The sequence below is a fragment of the Ictidomys tridecemlineatus genome, unplaced genomic scaffold (genome assembly GCF_052094955.1).
Source record: "Ictidomys tridecemlineatus isolate mIctTri1 unplaced genomic scaffold, mIctTri1.hap1 Scaffold_295, whole genome shotgun sequence".
Classification (NCBI taxonomy): Eukaryota; Metazoa; Chordata; class Mammalia; order Rodentia; family Sciuridae; genus Ictidomys; species Ictidomys tridecemlineatus.
In genome coordinates, this window is record NW_027522374.1 from 1 (window position 1) to 22,469 (window position 22,469).

The following is a 22,469-nucleotide window of genomic DNA, read 5'->3' on the forward strand; positions in this document are numbered from 1 at the left end:
CAATGGTGGGGCACTCACCACCTCAAACATGATTGGCCAAACCAGATATTTGAAAGTGTATTCTTACATTGGACCTAATTCCGATACTCAAAAAAATATATTTAGTGACTCTAATTTTAATATGAAGAGATATTCAATATAAACATCTGCATATACTGATTAGGATTAAAAATCACCTGTGCTGGGGATATAGCTCATTGGTAGATTGCTGACCTAACATGCATGAGGCGCTGGGTTCAGTTTTCCATGATGAAAAAAAGAAATTGCAAAAGCTATCATTTCACAGGTCATCATAGTCACAATGCAGATATAAGAATATTTTGTAAGATCTAGGATATTTTATTTAAAATGATTCCTACTGTTGTCCTAGTGCAAACAATGAGAACATGTCTCAACAGACTATCTTTTATAAGGCTGGTTTTCATTGATTCTCAGGATGCTATATCAGGACTTTTATCCTTTAGCAATATCATTTTAAATATGGTGTCCCGGCTTGGAAAACGATGTCATTAGGAGATGATATACTTGGGAGCTAACAGATTGCCTTTTCTATAATTACTAGTCTTCATAACATGCAGTCTTTGTTCTCTTTGTTGAGGCATATATTTAAACTGCATAATGAAGCCTTATTATATTCTTATTAGTTCATGTACCAGAAGGGGAACTTCACTCTTGGATGAAAACATAAAGGATTTCTCAGAAAAGAAAACTGACTCATTTGAAGATTTAATTTACTATCCAATTCCTAATTCCTTTGATTCATCAATACTTCCTAAGTTTTTAATAGCCCTTTCCCTCCAGAATTCCCAGTCTTATTTTGATGCTATTCTCAGTATCGAATATAATGATAGCTAATGTTACGAAGTTAGCTATAAGGGTAACTAACATTTGTTAATTGTATCTAGTGCTAATCTGGATTCTTTGTAAGTATGAAGTTATGTAATCATATTACTGGAATTTTGATTGAACTAGTAATATAACCAATAATTTAAGGAAACCCAAGGGTTGAATAAATCTAGGCAGTTCAGTTCAGGACCCTGTGCTCATTGCCACAATTCTAGGACAGAAAAATTTCCACTGATTTCCATGGTTTCATATCTGCAAGACTTTATTTAACTGTATGTACAGACAAGCTGAAACAAATGTCAAATAGTAAAAACCTTTGTTGAAAGAGGAAGACATAATGAATACAAAAATGAATCACAATTATCTTGGAGTCCAGAGAAATATAGCTAATTAAAATTAATCAGCTAATGAAAATTATCAAAGTATCACTACGTCTTCATTGTTTTAAAGTTTAGTTGTCTTAGAACAGTAGTTCTTAAAATTTGTGACCTTCCTTCTGCTTTTAAAAGTTATTCAGCACTCAAATCTTTGCTTACATGAAGATTATCTATAGATATTTATTTTATTAGAAATTAAAATTCAGAAGTTGTTAAATATGACAGTAATTTGTTAATTATTAGTTCATTTAAAATGACAATGACATATACATTATATGTCTATCAACTAATGTTTTTTTTTTTTTTAATACAAGTACATTTTCTGGGGCTAAAGGTAAAACCCAGTTTTGGAGCACATACTGTGCATGGGTGAGGTTCTGGGTTCAATTACTAGAGTGCAAGCCACACAAACTCCCCCAAAATTGCATTTCCAAGACAAAACTATTCAGTGAGAAGAGTGATATTGTTTTTCATATTTGCAAATATCTCTAACGTTTGGCTGAATAGAAGATACCTACATTTTCATATCTGCTTCTACATTTCACAAACCAAGTAGCCTCTGGTGAATGCCAGTGTAAGCTTATGTCAAAAACAATGAAAGAAGTAAACAAGACTTTGGTGATATCATGAAATTACCATGGCAATCTTATGGACTCCCTGAAAATTTTCAGGATGCTCAGTGGTCATAGATCACCCTTTTGAGAAATAATATGTTAGAATGATGGGCTAGGAGAAGCACAGAACTTAGGGTTTCCTTTAGATCATTACATAAACCCTGGGTTGTCCTATTTTCAGTTATCCAACCCCGTCCCCTTAGGAAACATAGTAGGATGCTTCAAAATTTTTAAGGGATTTAAGTGCATTAAATCCACTTATATTCAAGAGATAATCAATAACTTTCACATACTCACAAATTCATTTTCTATTTAAAAGCATTTTATGATTGTAAAAAGCATAGAAATAAGTAATGACAAATTGAAAGTATTATTCATGAGTCAATCAAAGCATTTTGAGGTTCGTGGTGAAACCCCTTGATTTTTTTATTGTGAAAGAACAAGGGTCTGCTTCAGGAACTGGCTTTCCCCCATTTGTGTATTTCTCACATTAGGCAATGTGTAACAACCTATATTCACTTGTTTCCTCAAAGAGGATTCTATAAAACCTGGACCTAGGGGCTAGAGCTATGTGCTGTCTCAGTTTCCCAGAAACACCTTGCACTGTTGGCAAGACTCCTTTGCTTGACTGTCTTTGCACAGAGGCTGAATTCTTCCTCCAGGAGTAAATACTTCATTTGGGGACAGAGAAACTGTCTTTCCTCTTATGAATCAGCTGCTTGTGCTGAAGAAGAAAGAAAATGAACAAAGATATAATCTAATGTTAGATACTAATAAGTCCTATAAAAATAGTTAAGCAAGGTATGGACAAAGGGAGAGACAGGGCATTTGATAAGTTGGTCAGTGACATTGCTGAGAACTCAGGTGGACATTTGACACAAGACCTGAAAAGATTGAGGGAAAAGTCCATTTCTGAAGTAAGAGCAGTCTGAATGGAAGCCATAGAAAATGTTAATTCTCTGAGGACAGAAGTAACTTGACTTATTTGCAGTTGAGGAAACAGCAGGACAAAGTTTGGCTGGAGCCACATGAATGGTCAAGATTAAGAAACATGGGGTGCTAATAGTTCCAGGACAGCTCATAAAGTATCATGAGAAGACCATGATAGGTTATCACCCTGCGTTACAAGAGTGCACTAAGCTATTGGGAGGTGGTCAGTAGGAGAGTCTTATTCAAAGGGGCTCATTCCTAATACAATGGGGATGTTGCCTGGAAGCAGGTAGCCCAGTGGGGAAAGATGTGCTGGAGGCTTTCCCTAGGATACTCACCATGAGGGAAGAGTGATGTTTTCTAAGCACAGAATATTTAATTTCTTTTAAAAATTCCTGAAAAACACTGTTTTCCTGTGCAAGAAGTTTGAAATGTTTAAAATTCTTCATTCATATCGAAAAGTGGTGAGAAATAAAGCTTGTGGGACTCAATATGCCATCCCAATATAATCTGGGATTTTAACTGAAGAGTTGAAATGAAACAATCACAAGGATTTAGGCTGTCACTAATTCTCTGTGACAATCTAGGTAGCAGAGGCTTGATTCTTTGATCTCTATCATGAATTCTAGAGTTTGAAAATAAAATCTTTCCTCTCAAAGACATTTTCACTTATATGAATTTGGCCTCTAATAGGGTCTTTCCAGAAGCTTCCATAGCAACTTTCAGGGTTTAGACATGGAATGAAGCCTCTTTTCCATCCCCAGATCCAGTGACATGTTCGTTTAACATGGTTTATTGACTACCTCTTATATGAAAGGATTTTGAAGTATTTTTCAAACCAATGTATATAAACCCTCAAAATTTCTGAAGCATGCTTGGAGGCTGGCCAATAATGTATTGTCCTGACAGTATTAAGAGTGGAGTATCTTCTTATGGAGAATGTACATTTATTTTCTCTCTAGGGAAGCAAATTTGGATAGAAGTTATGGAGCGTTCTTGGGATTTCTGGGGATCTAGGAAGGGTGATCTTTCATTTCAGATTTTCTAATACAATAATCATGTTTCAATAGTCCATCTTTTGTTTATTGCTTTATTTGATGCCATCAAATCTAATTCCCAGTGTGATTTTTTTTTTATTTTTTCATACATGTACTTTGGATAATGAGGCCTATCACATTCCACCATCCTTGCTAATCCCCTGTCCCCTCCCTTTCCCTCCTACCCCTCTGGCCAAACTAGAATTCATCTAATCTTCCCAAGTTCCCCCACCCTACCACACTACATGTCAGCCTCCTTATATCAGAGAAAACATTTGGCATTTGGTTTTGGGGGATTGGCTCACTTCACTTAGCATTGTCTTCTCCAATGCTATCCATTGAAATGCAAATACCATGAATTTATTCTCCTTTCTTGCTGAGTAAAACTCCATTGTGTATGTTTGCCACATTTGTTTTTCATCCATTATCCACTGAAGGGCATCTAGGTTGGCTCCACAGTTTAGCTATTGTGAATTGTGCTGCTATAAATATTGATGTGGCTGTGTCTCTGGAGTATCCTGTTTTTAAGTCTTTGGGTATAGACTGAGAGGGATAGCTGGGTCAAATGGTGGTTCCATTCCCTGATTTCCTAGGAATATCCATACTGCTTTCCATATTGGATGCACCAATTTGAAGTCCCACAAGCAGTGTATGAGTGTGCCTTTCCCCCCACATCCTCACAAAACTTATTGTTGTTTGTCTTCATAATAGCTGCCATTGTGACTGAACTGAGATGGTATCTCAGAGTAGTTTTGATTTGCTAGAGATGGTGAAAATTATTTCATATATTTGGTGACTGATGGATTATCCTCTTCTGAGAAGTGTCTGTTTATGTCCTTGGCCTATTTGCTGATTGGAATATTTGTAGGGTTTTTTTGGTGCTTAGTTTTTTGAGTTCTTTATATACCCCAGAGATTAATGCTCTATCTATCTCTATGTGTGAGGGGTAAAAATTTGCTCCCAGGATGTAGGCTCTCAATTCACCTCACAGATTGTCTCTTTTGCTGAGAAGAAACTTTTTAGTTTGAGTCCATTCCATTTATTGAGTCTTGATTTTAATTGTTGCGCTATAGGGCTCTTATTAAGGAAGTTGGGGAGTAATCCCACATGATGGAGACGAGAGCCTAATTTTCTTCTATTAGAAGCAGGGTCTCTGGTTGTATTCCTAATCCTTGATCCATTTTGAGTTGAGTTTTGTGCATGGTGAGAGACAGGGGTTTAATTTTGTTTTGTTGCCTATGGATTTCCAGTTTTTCCAACACCATTGGTTGAAGAGGCTATCTTTTCTCCAATGCATATTTTTGGTGCCTTTGTCTAATATAATTATAATTTGTGCATTGGTCTCTGTGTCCTATATTCTGTACCATTGGTCTACCAGTCTGTTTTGGTGCCAGTACCATGCTGTTTTTGTTACTATTGCTCTGTAGAATAGTTCAAGGTCTGGTATAGTGATGCCACCTGCTTCACTCTTCCTTCTAAGAATTCCTTTATCTATTCTGAGTCTCTTATTTTTCCAGATCAATTTCATGATTACTTTTACTATTTCTATGAGAAATGCCATTGGGATTTTGATCAGAATTGCATTAAATCTGTATAGTGCATTTGGAAGTATGCTCATTTTGATAATATTAATTCTGCCTATCCAAGAGCAAGGTAGATCTTTCCATCTTCTAAGGTATTCTTTGATTTCTTTGTTTAGGGTTCTGTAGTTTTCATTTTACAGATGTTTCACCTCTTTCATTAAGTTGATTACCAAGTATCTTTTTTTTTTTTTGAGGTTACTGTAAATGGGGTAGTTTTCTTCATTTCCTTCTCAGAGGATTCATCACTGATACACAGAAATGCCTTTGATTTCTGGGTGTTGATTTTATAACCTGCCTCTTTTTTGAATTTGTTTATTAGTTCTAGAAGTACTCTGGTGGAGCGTTTTGGGTCTTCTAGGTATAGAATTATACTGTCAGCAAATAGTGCTAATTTAAGTTCGTCTTTTCCTACATGTATCTCTTTAATTTATTTTGTCTAATTGCTCTGGCGAGTATTTCAAGGACTACATTGAATAGAAATGGTAAAAGAGGGCATTCCCAACTTGTTTCAGTTTTAAAAGGGAATGCCTTCAATTTTTCTCCATTTAGAATGGTGTTGGTTTCAGGCTTAATATAGATAGCCTTTAGGACGTTGACATATGTTCCTCTTATCCCTAGTTTATCTAGTGTTTTGAACATCAAGGAGTGCTATATTTTGACAAATGCTTGAGTCTGTTGATGTGATGAATTACATTTATTGATTTCCATATGTTGAACCAACCTTGCATACCTTGGACTAATCCCACTTGATCATGGTACAGGATCTTTTTGATGTTTTTGTATTTGATTTGCCAGAATTTTATAGAGAATTTTGCATCTGTATTCATTAGAGATATTGATCTAAAATTTTCTTTCTTTGTTGTGTCTTTGCCTGGTTTTGGAAACAGGGTAATATTGGTCTAATAGAATGAGTTTGGAAGTGGTGCCTCTCCCATTCCAAAAGGGAGAAATTGGTACATAGAAAGAAGAGATGGGACCAAATCAAGACTAAAACCCAGGTGTTCCTTCTTAACTCTCTGCTTTGTGGCTGCCATGAGGTGAGCAGCTGCCTTTCAAACTGTCCTTGTATCCTACTGTTCTGCTTCACCTCTGGCCCAGGGCCATGGAGCTGGCTGCCTATGAACTGACACCTCTGAGACATGAAATGTTCTGCATCACCTTAGCCCCAGAGCAATGCAGTCAGCCAAACATGGACTGAGATCTCTGGAAAATGCAACGCTAGGCAACAGGAAGAACACTGCACACCTTCAATGTGGTATAGAGAGAAGGATGTGTATGTGCTTTGGTCAGGATGAGAGGGAACTCCTCCCAAACAAAATATACATATTTTACCTGAAATAATACCAGAGTCAGGCACCATTACTGGCTCAAGGATCCTGTGGGACAGTTCCAGGGACCACTGTAATGGTTCTCTAAATTGATAGTATGGTGGAAAGTATAGAGGAAAAATTGACTAGAGCTATTTGGGGGCAACTGATGGTGGTTTGACTCTGGATGGCTACAGTCATGTCCAGTAGAACTGTGGAGATATTTTTGGAGCCAAGTAGAAGGACTTCCTAAGTAACCCAAAGGAAAGCAGCCTCAGAATGACCCTCTGGAGAGTGAGGATAACTGTATGCTGGGTGTGGGAGAATAAGCAGCACAGAGTCGGGAGAAGCCTGAGCTCAGACCAATTGGGAGTGGGGGTCTCTTCACACTGGAGCCTTCCTTTGACCAATTGTCTTGGCTCAAGTCTTTTCTGTGTCAAGCATTCCAGCCACACGTCACAAAGGCTAAACTCCAGTTCAGCCTTTGGTCCAAGGAGGAGCTGGCTTCTCAGCCAAGCTGCTCTGTGCTGACTAGCATTGGACTAGTGTGGACTTCTGCCTAGTGACGAGCCAAAGGTGCCCTCAATGGGCAGTCTTTTGACCAAGTGCGGTTGCAGGCCACGCTACAGGGCTCTATGGGCTGTCAGACTCCCCTCTGCCTTGCCCATGAGGCTCCCTCTCCTCACAGGTACCACCCCGCTGCACCTGCCTCTCCCCTCAGCCCTGCCAGCAGGAGTTTCTTCCAGGATCCCCGACCTCAGGGGCCTCCTGTTGCTGGCAGGGACAGAGGCCTGCTCCTCTGTCGGGGGATCCTGCTGCCGGTGTTCTGGGGGTCCTTCCGCAAAAAAACAGTGCTATCCTGGAAGAACTCGCAGATGTTCGGACCCTAAACAGCAGTAAGGATCCCCCCTCCTGGGCGCAGACCACTCCTCCTGTCTTCAGTTCCTCAGCTCATCCACCAAGCTGAGGGGCCCATGACAGCTGCTCGATGCCCTATTGGTGCATCTAAGGATGCTGAGCTCAGGGCCCAGGAACAGCTCGAAGAAGGCAAGATCCACCAGGAGGAGGAGGAGGTGAAGGAGGTGAAGGAGGAGGAGGTGAAGGAGGTGAAGGAGGAGGTGAAGGAGGAGGGGGAGGAGGAGGTGAAGGAGGAGGGGGAGGAGGAGGAGGAGGAGGAGGGGGAGGAGGAGAAGCTGGAGAAGGAGGAGGAGGAGGAGGAGGAGGAGGGGGAGGAGGAGAAGGAGGAGGAGGGGGAGGAGGAGAAGCTGGAGGAGGAGGAGGAGGAGGAGGAGGAGGAGGAGGAGGAGGAGGAGGAGTACGACACTCAGGGAGACCTCAGTGCCCTAGAGCCCAGTTCTTGGCCCACAGAGAGAAACAGTATTCCAGAGAGGGCCCAGGTGTCTCCCAAGAACTTGACATATGGGAGCCCTGTCACCTGCAGCTCCCACTGCCCTGCTCAAGGAGTGCTTGTCCTGCTTAAAGCTGAGGGCTGCTTAACACTGGACAAGTGGGCCCAGGAGCTTGTAGGTGAACTGGATCCGCCCACCTCTCCAGCCTCCCAAGCATCCATCCAGGGAGAGCAGGGCCTAAAGCCAACCTGTGTTCTATCCCAGAGTTGGCCCTCACTAACTGCTGCTTCCAGGAGGCCAAATAAAAGAAAACAGCTCATGCCAGTGGCCCTGCCATCACTGATTGCCTGGCATCAGGATGGGCTGCCCCCACCTGCAAAGTGGCCACTTTTATGTACAAAAGGCACCCTGAGGAGGATTCAGAGTGCCAAAAGTAACAAAGTGGAGCCTGAGGCAGAAGGCTCACAGGGCAGAAGAGAGGATCTGGAGTACTGCACCACCACTGTCCATTCATCCTCCCCACCTGCAGGCCCTTCCTGGAATGCAGGCCCCCTCCCCCCACCCACTGACCCCTTTCCCATAGCAACCATCCTTGCTAGCAGGCAGTTGGAATTCCAGCCTGCTGGGCCCCTGAACCTACTCATTCCTCCACCTTCCCCCTCATGTAATAAAGATGAGGGAAAAATCCCAACTTCCATTCCTCTGCCTCTTCCCACTAAACCTCCTTCTCCCTTCAGCCCCAGTCCCCAAGTTGGAGTTACCCCTAATGTGTTTCACCCAACCACACAACTGTCAAGACCTGTGATACCTCCCAGTTCCCACCTCCCCACACCTCATACCCAGGTCCCTTTCCCTTCCAATCCTACCTCTTCCAGAACTGAATCCCCAACCCCCATGTGTATTGATTCTCCTCCTTTCTTCTTTTTATCCTCCTCCTCCTCCTCTCCCTCCTTACCCTCTCCCTATTGCCTCTCCTCCTCCTCCTCCTCCTCCTCCATCTCCTTTTCCTCCTCCTCCTCTTCTTCCTCCTCCTCCTCATGTTCCCTTTCCTTTGGCTGCTCCTCCTGCTGCCCCTCTTCCTTCTTCTCCTCATTCCTTCCTAAGACCCACTCCTGTCCCTTCCACCCACAACCCCAATACCCAGGGCCAACACTCCGCCCCTCCAACCCTCATTGCCATGTCATCGGCTCACCTTTCCCAGAATCCCGCTGTGCTGCCTGAAGACAAGGCCATGGACACTACCGCCCCTTCCATTGTGGTCATTTTCAAATCTTTTGTGTCAAGTGACAGCTCTGGCCCACAATGCAGTGTTCATGGCCGTAGGCAGCATAGGCAGCCAGCAAAGGGACCAGTCCTCCCCGGCCCCCCAACCCTTCAGTTCTCCCAACCCAACCCCAATATGTTCCATTCTATTGTCCCACCATCCACCCCTCAGCCTGCATCTGGGAACCCTCCTGGACAGCAAAGAGCCTCTCTTCCCAATGCCCCCATGGTTACCATGCTGCCAGTGAAGGACCACTCACCGTCCTCCATCCTGGCACAGAGGGCGTCTGCACCACCAACCTCCAGTGAAGAGGCCATGGATACGACCCCTCCTTCAAAGGCTGTCATGTTCTAGTCACCTCCTGCCTGCCAAGTTCTTAGACTGACACAATTTGGTAAGCATGTCAGACACGTCGACAGCTATTTGTATATTGTAGGCCTGGTACCACATATTTGGGATCTGATTTCTGCTTGCAATGTCTTCCCAATGTTGCTTTTGAGGTAAAATGTGCTTTGCAAATGTTGGCTTTAGACATAATAGCTGAAGATGTTATCACCATTGAAGCAGCACATATGTGTACATGCGCACACACACACACACACACACACACACACACACACACAGAGAGAAATGCCACAGTCTTTGTCTCTAAATTTCAGAAGTAAGCAAATTGAAAATTTTCTACAACTATAAAGGAGACTAAATAGATGTGATAAGTGTATAAACTGTGGGAGCCTGGACTTAAATCAAGCATGGATTAAGACAACAGGCAACTACCAAATTAGGCTATAGACTAGAGGAGAGTATTATGTCAATGTTAGTTTCCTGAATGTAGGAATATTCCAGGGTTATGGGAGAGGATGTGCTATCCTAGACAATTCATAGCAGAGTAAAGGCATTAAGTGTTCAGGGGTATGAGACACAAATACACTTCTCAAACTGCTTAGAAAGGTTAATTAGGGAAAGAGGCAAGATAAAGTACATGTGGCAAAATGTGAAAAGTCTGTGACCTCTTCTAGAAATTCAAAATAACTCTCATGTCCAGGCAATTTCAGTGGTCTTCCCTCCCCCACTATGAAGAAAAGTTTTGCATTCATTTTCAAATACCATGACTTCAATAATTCACATGCATAGATGAATATTTCAACTATTATAATATAGACCTGTCTCCGCCATTAATGATATGTTAAAATCTTTAAAAGCTGTTGCTCAACAAGATTGATTCAATAAGATTGGTTAGATCAATTAGGAAAGGCCTTATAAAAATTCTCTTAACAGTCTTATGGAATTCTTAAGTTTGAAAATCCTTCAGAATGAAAAGAAAACATCTAAAATGACTATAAAGCGTAAATCACAGTGGATTGGAACTGATGTAAGAACAAGTGCATGTTGTGTTTACATAGAAAGCAGAATTGGGCTTTACAGGAGGAAACGTGACCAGGCCAGAAACAGGGCAGCAATGAAGTTATGTAAGTTGTCAACAGTTTGATAGCACCATGACTTTGACCATGAAACTGTTCCATGATGTGTGTCCTCATGAGAACCCTGAGGTGCTGGTTTCCATGACTCTGTACACTTTGCTTTGCTTTGCTTCACATTCTCTATATTGAAGAAGCTGGAGTAGAGCAGCTTTGTATTTCTCAAAAACATTACATTTATCTGTCATCTCATCCCCCTAATATTTCAGGTTGCTTAAAAGATAACAAAATACTATTTGATAACATATGTTAAAGGAGGAGAAAATGCAAAACTAGAGGTAGAAACATAAACAAGGAGTAGAAAGAGGCCACTCTGTAAATGCTTGCCATAATGCCATTGACCTTGTTCTGAATAAACTTGGGGTCAATTGAAGGTATTTTTTGTTTGATTACTTTTCAGGTTTTATTTTATTTTTATTCTAATTTTTATACATGACAGCAGAATGCATTACAGCTCATATCACACATATATAGAGAGCACATTTTTTCATATCTCTGGTTGTATACAAAGTAGATCCACACCATTCGTGTTTTCATACATGTACTTAGGGTAATGATATCCATCTCGTTATGCCATCTTTTTTACTCTTAGGCTCCCTCTCTTCCCCTCCCACCCCTCTGCCCAATCTTGAGTTCATCTAATCCTCCCATGCTCCCTCTCCAAATCCCACTATGAATCAGCCTCCTTATATCAGAGAATATATTTTGCATTTGGTTTTGGGGGGATTTTCTAACTTCACTTACCATTATATTCTCCAACTCCACCCATGCACCTGAAAATGCCATGATTTTGTTCTCTTTTGTTGTTGAGTAGTATTCCATTGTGTACATATACCATATTTTCTTTATCTATTCATCTACTGACAGGCATTTGAGTTGGTTCCACAGTTTAGCTATTGTGAATTCTGCTACTAGAAACAGCAGAATTCACAATAGCTGTTGTGGCTCTGTCCCTATAGTATGATGCTTTTAAGTCCTTTGGGCATAGACCAAGGAGTGGGAGAGCTGGATCAAATGGTGATTTCATTCCCATTTTCCCAAGGATTCTCCATATTGCTTTCCATATTGGCTACACCAATTGGGAGTCCCATGAACAATGTATGAATGTGCCTTTTTCCCCACATCCTTGCCAACACCTATTGTTGTTTGTATTCTTAATAGCTGCCATTCTGATTGGAGTGAGATGAGATCTTAGAGTAGTTTTGATTTGCATTTCTCTAATTGGTAAAGATGTAGAGCTTTTTAAAATACATGTGTTGATTGATTGTATATCATCTTCTGAGAGGTGTCTCCTCAGTTCCTTAGCCCATTTGTTGATTGGGCTATTTGGTTTTGTGGTGTTTAGTTTTTTGGGTTCTCTATATATCCTAGAGTTTAGGGCTCTATCTGATGTGTGACCGTTAAAAATTTGATCCCAAAATGGAGGTTCTCTATTCACCTTGCTGATTGTTTCCTTTGCTGAGAAGATTTTTAGTTTAATTCATCCCTTTTATTTGATTTTAATTGTTCCACTATAAGTGTCTTATGAGGGAAGCTGGGGCTTAATCCAACATGATGGAGAATTCTGCCTACTTTTTCTTCTAGTAGATACAGTCTCTGTTTAATTTTGATCCACTTTGCATTGAGTTTTCTTCATGGTGAGAGATAGGGGTTCAATGTCATTTTGTGGCATATGGATTTCCAATTTTCACAGCACCATTTGTCAAAGAGGCTATCTTTTCTCCAATGTTCATTTTTGGTGCCTTGGTCTCATATAAGATAGCTGTAATTATGTGGGTTACTCCCTGTGTCTTTTATTCTGTACCATTGATGTATGAGGCGATTTTGATGCCAATGCCATGCTGTTTGGGTCACTATTGCTCTGTAGTATAGTTCAAGGTCCTCAGCCTGCCTTCTCTCATTCATGCTCCCTGAGGGCAGAATATGTAGGTCACTGCAGTGCAGTCCCAGTAGAGATTAGAGCTGTGAGGGGGTGTCAGTGATGCAGCATGCAGCAGGGACAACAGACACCATGCAATAGGGCCCATGGAGCATGTCCCTGTACTGGTCCATAGTGGAAATAACCCATATCAGTGCCAGGTCAGAACTTTGTCTTTTTCATTTATCTTAGTTGGCAAACACAGGGATGCTGAACTCTCTTTGCTTTTGGATATAGAGTGACACAAGATTCCAGCAAAAAGCAAAAACAAACCATCACTTGTGAAAGGACACATTTTATTCAAAATATTTCCATTAGTCTGGCCTCCTATAGTTTCACTCAAGGGACCATTCTTATTGCTCTCAGCATGGTTTCAATGGGCTTTTTGCAATACAGGACAAATCATATTTGAACAGGACACTATAAAGTGTTACAGTGTTCAATATGAGGTGTCCCACACAAGCTCCTGTGTGAGACAATGCAAGAAATATTTAAGGTGAAAACATAGAGTTACAGGAGCTTTAATGCATGCATAGGATTAAATGAGAGACCAGTATAAGCTGTTAGGTATTGGCTAGAAGAAGTAGTTCCATGTGAGCGTGCATGGGGGTTTCCATTTTGTGCCTGGTGAATTGCCGCCTCTGTGCTTCCAAGTGGCCATGCCTGAGCTGCTTTCTTAAACAACACTCTTCTGACAGGATGTTTGGCCTCATATTGTGCCCAGAGTTAGGAACACAGCTGACTATGAATTACCTTTGAATCCAAGAAAGATAAATTTTTCCTCCTCTAATTATTCTAGTCATCTCTTTCATACAGACAAAAAAAAAGCCACCTAGAATAGAAATAGGTGTCAACAGGTGAGTTGTTTGCAGTGACTTGCCTAAATATTTGGTTCAGAAACTTGTGGGGACTTTGATAATTGGGATAGATACTTTGAATAGTTTAGAGATGTATGCTGGAAAAGCTTTGAACATTGTTAATGAACTTATCATGTGATTCTGGTGGAAGCTCTAAACAATAATGCTGATAGGATTGTTGCTAGGAAATACTGTGCTCATGAGTTTGCACAGGAGGAGGATTCTGCTGGAAAAGGGAGTAGAAGACATTTATGTTACATTCTGTCAAAGATTGTTGTCTACTTTATGCTTATGTCCTATCGCATTCCTGTGGCTAAATTTAGAGGTGATATACTCATTACTCTGATGGAAGAAATGTCAAGGAAGCACAGCATTCAAGCAATGATATTGATGTTTCTAGCAGCTTTTATTCATGTTTACTGGGGGAAGGTGGAGCACAAGGAAGAGTGTAAGCTTACATTTTGGTCAGAAAAGGGGGAGTAATTCTGGGCCTCAGGAATTGTGGTTGTTAATGCATTACAGTCACCAAAGATATTCTAAAAAATTACACAGACACAGTAGAGAAGTGGCTTAAGGTCATTTCAGGAATTGGCCAGATTCACAAATCATGTTCACAAGGTATGAATATACAAATTCCACTGAGAAGAGAAACTACTAGGAAGTTTGTTCTCCATGCTCACTCAGCCACACAAAACTCGCCCCTTCCATGTTCCTCAGAGGCTTGGCTACTGCTTGAGATGGGGGCAGTCAGTGGCTTCAAGCATGTGGTGCTGGTTCTGCAGGAATGCAGAATCCTGGAGTTAGATGGTCATAAAGGCTTCCATAGGATTGCAAAGGTCGGCCAGGAAGGTCAAAGTGTAACAAAGTGAGAATTCATGTAAGTAGGCCCTGAGAGGGTCATGTGTGTAGTTGTGGAAGGAAGTTAAATCTTCAGTAGTGACCCCTGGGACTAAGAGATGGTGGCAATGTGGACTATATGTCAGGAGATTTCTGGCTAAGGATACAGTTAGCCTATGTGAGAGGACATGGGTCAAGGCTGCCCAAGTCCTTTGGAGCCCACTGTCCACAACATGTGCCCAGATGCTGAGCATGGGGAAAGAGGTGTTGTTAGCCCAGCTACATTTAGGTTTTGATCATAGCCAGCTTTACTTTCTGTGTGTCTATTTCTCCCTTTGGAATGGAAATACCTACTCTGTGCCACTGTACCTTAGTTATACATGAGTTGATTTTGATTCCTACAAGGTCTGAAAACCAAAAGTCTAATTTGAGTCCCAGAAGAGACTCTGAACTTGCAGTTTGGAGCAGTGCTAAAACTATTTAGATTTGGGCATCTACTGTAAATATACTGCACACATTTTCCAGGGTGAGATGTTAATAGCTTTGGGGGATCATGGGTGGCATGTAAAATTTTGGAGTTCAGTGTACCTCAAAAGCTGAAGTGAGTCAATGTGGGAATAATCAGAGGTGAAATGATCACATTATGAGTTTGGATTTATTCATGGATTATGGCACCATTGGGTGGATTCATAATTTGGAAGAAGTGCTGCATTGGTTGGTAAATGGAGAATGTGCGTGTCTGGAAGAAGGAGGTCCCTGCGGGCATGTACTTGGAGTTTATATTTTGCCACTTGGTCCTCCTTTCTTTCTGCTTCATAGAAGCTATGGGTTTAGAGGCTTCTTGCAAACTACCCTTCTTCCATGATAGTTTTTCTCACATCATGACCAAAGCAATGGAGCTGGCTTCCCATAGGCTGAGACCTCTGAAACTCAAAATTTCTGCATCAACATGGGTCAGAGCAGAGCAGACAGCCTAACATAGACAAGGAGATCTCTGAGAAATGTTGTCCTTGGCAACAGCAGGAATACACCTATCTACAACCATGCAGCAAACTCAATGCAAACTCAATGCAAAGTGGATCACAGCCAGTGCAATATGGCAAGGAAAACAAGTGACAAGGCCCAAAGGAGCTTAAAAAGAGAATACAAAATTTTTGTTTCAGATGATATAATTTATGGGTTTAGAAATCCAAAGGAGTCCAAATAGTCAGAATTAGTAAATAAATATTGCAAGAATAATATAAAACAAATAATAAAATTCAATATGTTTTGGCGTATCAGAAACAAAATATGCAGAACAAAAATACTAAATTGATGTATTTTCTGATAGCATCAAATAAACAAATACCTAGAAATTAATGTAATGAAAGATGTATATGACCTTTATGATAGTGCAACACAAAGCACAGGTGGTAAAATGTTAACTGTTTATGATGAGATAAAATTTTTATGGAAATCTCAACATTACCACATTTTATTTTCTTTCATGAACACATTAGATTAGAATTACAAAAACCCAAACCAAAGCGGGTCCTTCACAGACAGTTTGAAAATAATTGATTATTTTTTTAGAAAAGTCCAACTTACAAAAGGAAACATCCATATTTGTTAATATAAAAATGACAGTTTTTCTTTTATTAATAAATAGATTTAATGTAATTTAAATTAAAATTCCAAGAGCATATTTGAGTGTGTAGAAATTCAGACCTGAGTCTGAAGGTCATGTGGAATTGCAGACCCCAGGGAAGAGCGTAGGCAGGGGGAAGCCGCAGCGGCCTCCCTGCACCACGGAGGCGCAGCTCTTTATCAAAGGCTGCACAGGACATGGCTGCCAGCTTGGACAGATGCAGTAGGACCACAATGAGCTTCCCCAGACAAGCCCACACCTGTGCAACCACCTGACTACAGCAAAAGACACACCGCACACGCAGAGTGGGAGCAAACGGCATAGTCTAGTAGCAGCCCTAAGTGGCTCCTGTGGTGCGTCCCTCCACATGCAAATGGCAGCCAAAGAGGGATGTTAGCATTAATATCCCAGGTTAACAATGCATTGGTACCCAGAACCTAGAAGGACATCTTCATGGGCTCTGAGTAACTAAAACCTTATACTTGGTGCTAAAATCGTGAAGCATGAAGGACAGAGAAGAGCCACGTTGGACTGCTTCCCGGCTAAGAGCATCCATTCCCAAGAAGACGCAGTCATGCAGTGGAAGACACACACACAGTGAGGCAGGAAAGAGTGGAATCCACGTGGCACATGTGCCCAGGTCCTAGGTGGAGTGTGTGCGAGTCAGTCAGAGGTACAGGCGGCTCAGAAGGCCCTCAACCTGGGACCTTTCATGAAAGCCAACATCCAAATGGTCAAACTCACACGGGGGTCTGCTGCACTCCGTTGGTCATCAGAGGGATGAAATGACACCATCATTCATGTGCACCAGGAGGTCCAAATGTGGATGATGGGCAGGAGCAGGCCTTGACCTAGCCGCGGAGTGGATGAGGCTCATGCTGTGCTTGTGAGCGTGTACTGGGAACAGCCTGTTTGGGAGAATCTTTGCTGAAGTTCTCCACAGCTCAACAAGCCCACATCTTACACAAGCAATTTCATCCCTCCGTTGGCACCTGCACACGTAGATTCTTCAAAAGACACATCAAAAGCTTGTACCAGCATTATTCACTATGTTGGAGCTAGAAATATCCCAGATGTCCATGAATAATGGAAAGGAAACATCACGCTCCATGTATTGAACAATGAAGTGCTCGGAGCAGTAGAGCCCTCACCTACGATGCCCGAAGCACCGCAGCTGCATGCTGGCATGAAACCTCAGGGCACGAAGGACAGAGGCAGAACTCCCACGGAGTGGGCAGCAGTGGGCTTCCCCAGGATGCAGGGACCCGCATCGTCCTGACCTCAGTGCTGACTCCTGCAGGAGGGCGTCCACCTGGTGGAGGGTCACGCACCAGTGCATCTAGGTTCCACTCCCCCTTCTGTGTGGGTGCCAGACTTCAAAAGTTCATGGACAAGTTAACCCCTCTTTATGTCAGAAAGCATTTCCTAAATTCAGAAGATAACTAGGCATCTTTACCAAACAATAATGTTTATTAAACAACAACAACAAAAAACCTAGAAATACCCAGAAAAAAAATGAATCTAAGGTGGAGCAGCTTAGAAACAGTCCCTTGAAGTAGGAAAAAAATGAGATATAAAAGTCAGCTGCCAACACTTCTGTTCAGTGTTATATTGAAAATACCAACCATCACAAAAACAATGAAAAACAATTAAAAAAATAGAGATGCAGGATTTCAATGGATATGCTAAAATTACCATTATTTGTAGAGTCAATAATTGTTTATAAAAAAACTCAATTTAATACATGGAAGAACTTTTAGAAATGATAGAAGGGTTTAGCAAGGAACATTAGATAAAAATTCAAGAAATCTGAGTTGAAAGATTCAAGCATTGATATTTGTTTATTAGTGGTCATCAACGTGCCCCACTCATAAGATGTTAGCAATAAGGAAAGCTATGTTAAAATCACAATTTTTCTATAAATTTTAAAACTGCTGGGGCTGGGGATATGGCTCAAGTGGTAGCGCGCTCTCCTGGAATGCATGCAGCCCGGGTTCGATCCTCAGCACCACATACAAAGATGTTGTGCCCGCCGATAACTAAAAAATAAATAATAAAATTCTATCTCTCTCTCTACCTCTCTCTCTTTAAAAAAAAAACTGCTTTCAAATAAAGGCTTATTTTTTAAAATGCCATCTTTGTGGATAAGAAGATCTACCAGCATAAAGCTGTCAATCATTCCTAGTGTGATATGATCTTTAGATTCAAATCACTTTCCCCAAATACCTAAAAAAAAGATTCATACAGAAAAGTAAAGGTATAGGAAATCCAGGATGATTCTGAATGAGATGGACGAGGAAAGGAAACAGACTTGTTTTCCTCCACTTTTACAGAAAGTCCTAATATTCTGGTAAGGGGTCACGGGGGTGGGGGGGGGAGGGAACATAAGATATGGATCCCAGAAGCAAACTCATGATATAAATGAAGCTTCAGATTATGATAGGAGGAGCACCTTAATAAATAGGAGAAAATGGGGCTGTTGGTAAGCAGAATGGAAAATAAAATGAACCCCTACCTCACTCCATAGACACAACCAGCTCCAAATGTATTTATTTAATGATGGCAAAAACAAAACTGCCAATCTTCTCATGGAAAAAAATAACGGAGTTTCTTTTGGAATTCAGAATAGGGAAAGATTTATTCAATGCACTAATAAAAACTAGAAATAAATAGATTAGTGTATTTAATTTGTTTTTATTTAAATGTTGTATCCAGGCAAACGCATACAGGGCCAGAAGATGTAGAAGAGACCTCAGGCTTGTTAGTAAATGGGTCCCTTTCTACACACATTTGATTGACAAGTTTGCTAAATAACAACTGGAGGATGGGAGTGCCCAGGGTGCTCTCTTTGTTTCTGGTGGGAGAGAAAATTGTGGATCCCCCGTGAGAGCAGCTAGCATTAGCTTTTGGAGGTGACTATTCAGACACTCTCTGGCTCTCAGGTCTGTGTGCACATTCCAGGAGGGGCTCACAGGCCTACAGCAGCCGTGGTGTCCAGGGGTGTCATGTGAGTCCCCAGCTTGCCCTGTGAAGCCCAGGACGCTCTGCCTCTACCTCAGTTCTTCAGATTGCCCTGCAGGGTCTCAGCCTTGGAGACCTCTGGGGGTCCAGGCGTGCTCCTGTTCGCGATCCAAATACAGCACTTCTGTTCTGCTGGGCTGACATTCCAGGGTCCTGGTCCAAATGACAAAATGCAGGTTGAGCTACTTGTACCTGCAGCGCAGGACATAGGGCCTGCTCACGGGGTGAAGGCTAAGGTCACACACAGGCAGGGTCTTCCTGACTGGGTGGGCTCCTCCTGGCCACCGTGTGGCTAAAGGTTTTCACACAACTCGGGACAGAAAGGACACGGGTAAAATGAGAGCAGGCAATGGCAGGGTCCCCATTGACAAGGGACCAAAACAAGGACACAAAAGAACTGGAGGTGCCAGGCCCTGATGGGAGGCCCAGTCCTTGAAAATCACCTCGGAACGTGGAAGGGGTGCAGGATGGTCTGAGAGGGAGGAGCAGTGGAGTAGAATCCAGAAGCACCATGTATCTCCCCACGTTGATAGTCCTCCATCAGGGAGGCTTTTGATCAATGGAAACATTTGCACAGCAATGAATGCGGGAGTTAATCCTGGAACCAATGAAGACTGCTGCTCCTGAGGACTGCGTTTTATAGAAGTCGGTGCCTCGTGATGTTGGTCTCACCGTGGGCAGCGTTCTTTGTAAAGTAGGACCCTCACGTCCATTTTCCTCCCAACAATTCGTAAGACGCAGCGTGTACTTGATTTCTATACCTTTAAGCATTTGTGTTTCAGTTGAGGGGCATCTATATTTATCAGTTTCATTAGAAATATATGATTGAGTTGCATGTTTTTTTTATCAGATTGTTGACCCTTCAAACTGAACATCTGCCGTTGGGCCTTTCTAAAAGTAAGCAGGTTGACCCTCCATGTCGGCAGGCTCTGTCCAGGATGCCCACCACCTAAGCCGGGACCCTTACCACCTCAAGTGTGCCGCTCACAGCCTGCGCACACCCTCCCAGGGAGTGTCAGTCACCTCTGGACGACTTACGTACCCAGCAAGCGTCCGTGCGGAATAGGAAGTTGTCACAGGGCACTGTCACATGGCACTGCCACAGGGACTAGGCAGTTTGCACATGTTCAGGACAGACTTTTTTTTTTCTCAAATGATTTGGACCCTCAGTTGGTTGTCTCAACAGGAAGGACCCACAGCACTCTGTACCCTCAGGGTTGTCACTGCCATCTTCCCGGTGTCCCCCTGTAGCCACCTGGCCTGTGGCTGAGCCTTTCCCAGGCCAGTACACTTGCCTTGGCCTCCTCCATGCCTGGCATGTGTCCTCCTCCAGATCTCCAGCTTTGCTCCCAGAGCCATGGCACTGTGTCTCGGGGAAGCCCTGGTGACACCCCTAAGATTCCATCCCTCCCTCGGTGCCCGCCCCCTGTTGCGTTTGCCTTAACAGAACCGTCCACTGACCTAAGAGCTCATCTCTATTACTCCTTTCCTGCCTTCCTCATAGACCAAGCTCCATAAGGTCAGGGAACCATCAGGTCAGGGTGGCTCCCTCCTGCCCTGCCCTCGGTGACAGAACAGGATCCACACCAAAAGAAACAAGCAAGAATCCTTCACTAAAGGAACCCGAACTACCACAGAATAGTCCAGGGCCGTGGGGAGGAGAGGCACCATGAGTGGGAACAGCCAGGAGCTCAAGCCCCGAAGGAGGGCGAGCAGCATGGTGCACCAGCCCAGGAGCAGCAGGATGCCTGGAAGGGGTCAGAGGAGGTTGCAGCCTTGCTCCAGGCACCACAGAGCCTGGACCCTGCAGAGTCCAGGAGAAACTGAAAATCTACCACCTGACACTGCAAACTAGGGAAGTCCTCTATAAAGACTTGGCAAGGAAAGAGCAAGACCAGGAAACCTGTGTCCTCATTAGTGAAAAAGCAAAAGGTGCCCACCCCTGACCTTGAGCAGACATGCGGTGTGGTGGGTGAAGGATACCCTTGAGATGACCTGTCCTGCGGTCAGACCTCTACCTGGCCTGGGGTCCGGGCGGTGTAGGCACAGAAAGGAGATGAAGATCAGGCACAGAAAGGAGATGAAGATCTTGAGACATTGTCAAAGATAGCAGTGACTGCCGCGAAGGCTGATTTACACAGCCACAGAGCAAACCGTAAAAGAAAAGGACTCTTCATGGAGTCGTCATAAAAGTGCCGAGTGCAAGCCGCAATCGAACTTACCAGTCGCAGGGCTGATGTCCATAATGCAGAATGAAAACATCTTCTCAATAATCATAGTTAACAGCAGCCCACAGTCAAATAGGTGGGTGAGCATTTCACAGAATGCAGCACAGGAAACTCCCGCTTGTGTTAATTAACTGCCCTAAGAATGAAGAGCAGAATTCATGCTTCAAGCCAAGGAGAGTGAGGGATTTTTTTTTAAATTCTGACATTTATAGACAAATATGTGAAGCAATTGGACTGCTTAAATATTATTTCTTACAAACATTCTGATAGTGAAAAATGATTTGACTTCATCTGTAAAAACTGAATATATTCATAACCTATGACCCAGCAAATCCATTTCTAACTGTGTACCTTTAAACAATGACAAAAATCAAACACCTGAGATCTGTGTAAACAGCAGGGACACATGTAAAGGATGCTCCCAGCCTGGCATCTACAACAGGGCAGGGCAGGGCCAGGAGGACAGCCCTTGGTGAGTGAGTCCTCGCCAGGCAGCAGGGACGAGGCGTGGGGCACAGCCCCTCCACCTGACCACCACCGTCCACCTTCACACTGAGCGACAAAGCCAATGGCAGAGGTGACAGGGGCTGGTGCCTTTGAATAAAGCACAGACAGCCAGTCTGCTGCATGAAGATACAGGCCGACTCAGTAAAGTGGGAAGGGCCAGAGGGGATCCACCAGGTCAGGCCGCCCTGCAGAGGGCAGAAAGAAGCCTCTTAGAAGGTCCCTATGAAGGAGGGAGACCAAGCCCTGGGTCACCACCAGCACTTGACATTTATCATATGTCACATACCGTATGTCATTTGGGGAGGTCAATAAATCCTATTTAAACAGTACAGAAAAGTATTGTTATGGTTTAGATGCGAGTGTCCCCCAAACTCACATGAGACCCTGCAAGAAAGTTCAGAAGTGAAATGATCAGATTATGAGTCTTAATCTAGTCAGTCTCCTTCTCCGTAAAACAGATAACACAAAAAAATGTGTATGCTGCTTGTATGAGGAACATACTACCATACAGGTGTGTGAGAACACACCAGAATTGAAATGCCCAACGATACCTGAAGAAGAATATTAAACTGATTGCTTTCTCTCCCTCTCCCTCTCCTTCCCTCCCGTCTCCCTCCCTCCCTCCCTCCCTCTCTCTCCCTCCCCCATCTCTCCTCCTCCTCCCTCTTTCTCCTCCTGGTGCCCTGTTC

The 22,469-nt window shown here is 42.8% G+C and overlaps 1 protein-coding gene across 24 annotated transcripts in view; it reads right to left on the bottom strand.

Moving 5' to 3' along the window:
• Positions 1–2,218: 2,218 nt before the first annotated feature.
• The window catches only part of LOC144373200 (palmitoyltransferase ZDHHC19-like), a 68,919-nt gene continuing 48,668 nt past the window's right edge, over positions 2,219–22,469 (bottom strand). For 15 of the 24 annotated variants that reach the window (XM_078036295.1, XM_078036312.1, XM_078036308.1 and 12 more), the window contains 3 exons: positions 21,652–22,164; positions 21,268–21,409; positions 18,699–19,198 (listed from right to left, as the gene is read on the bottom strand). The gene's annotated coding sequence lies outside the window, so the exon portion shown is untranslated. Of the gene's footprint in view, positions 2,562–13,947; positions 16,933–18,698; positions 19,199–19,488; positions 19,807–21,267; positions 21,410–21,651; positions 22,165–22,469 lie in introns of those variants that run through there. The other 9 variants (XM_078036313.1, XM_078036314.1, XM_078036311.1 and 6 more) reach the window with 6 other exon arrangements.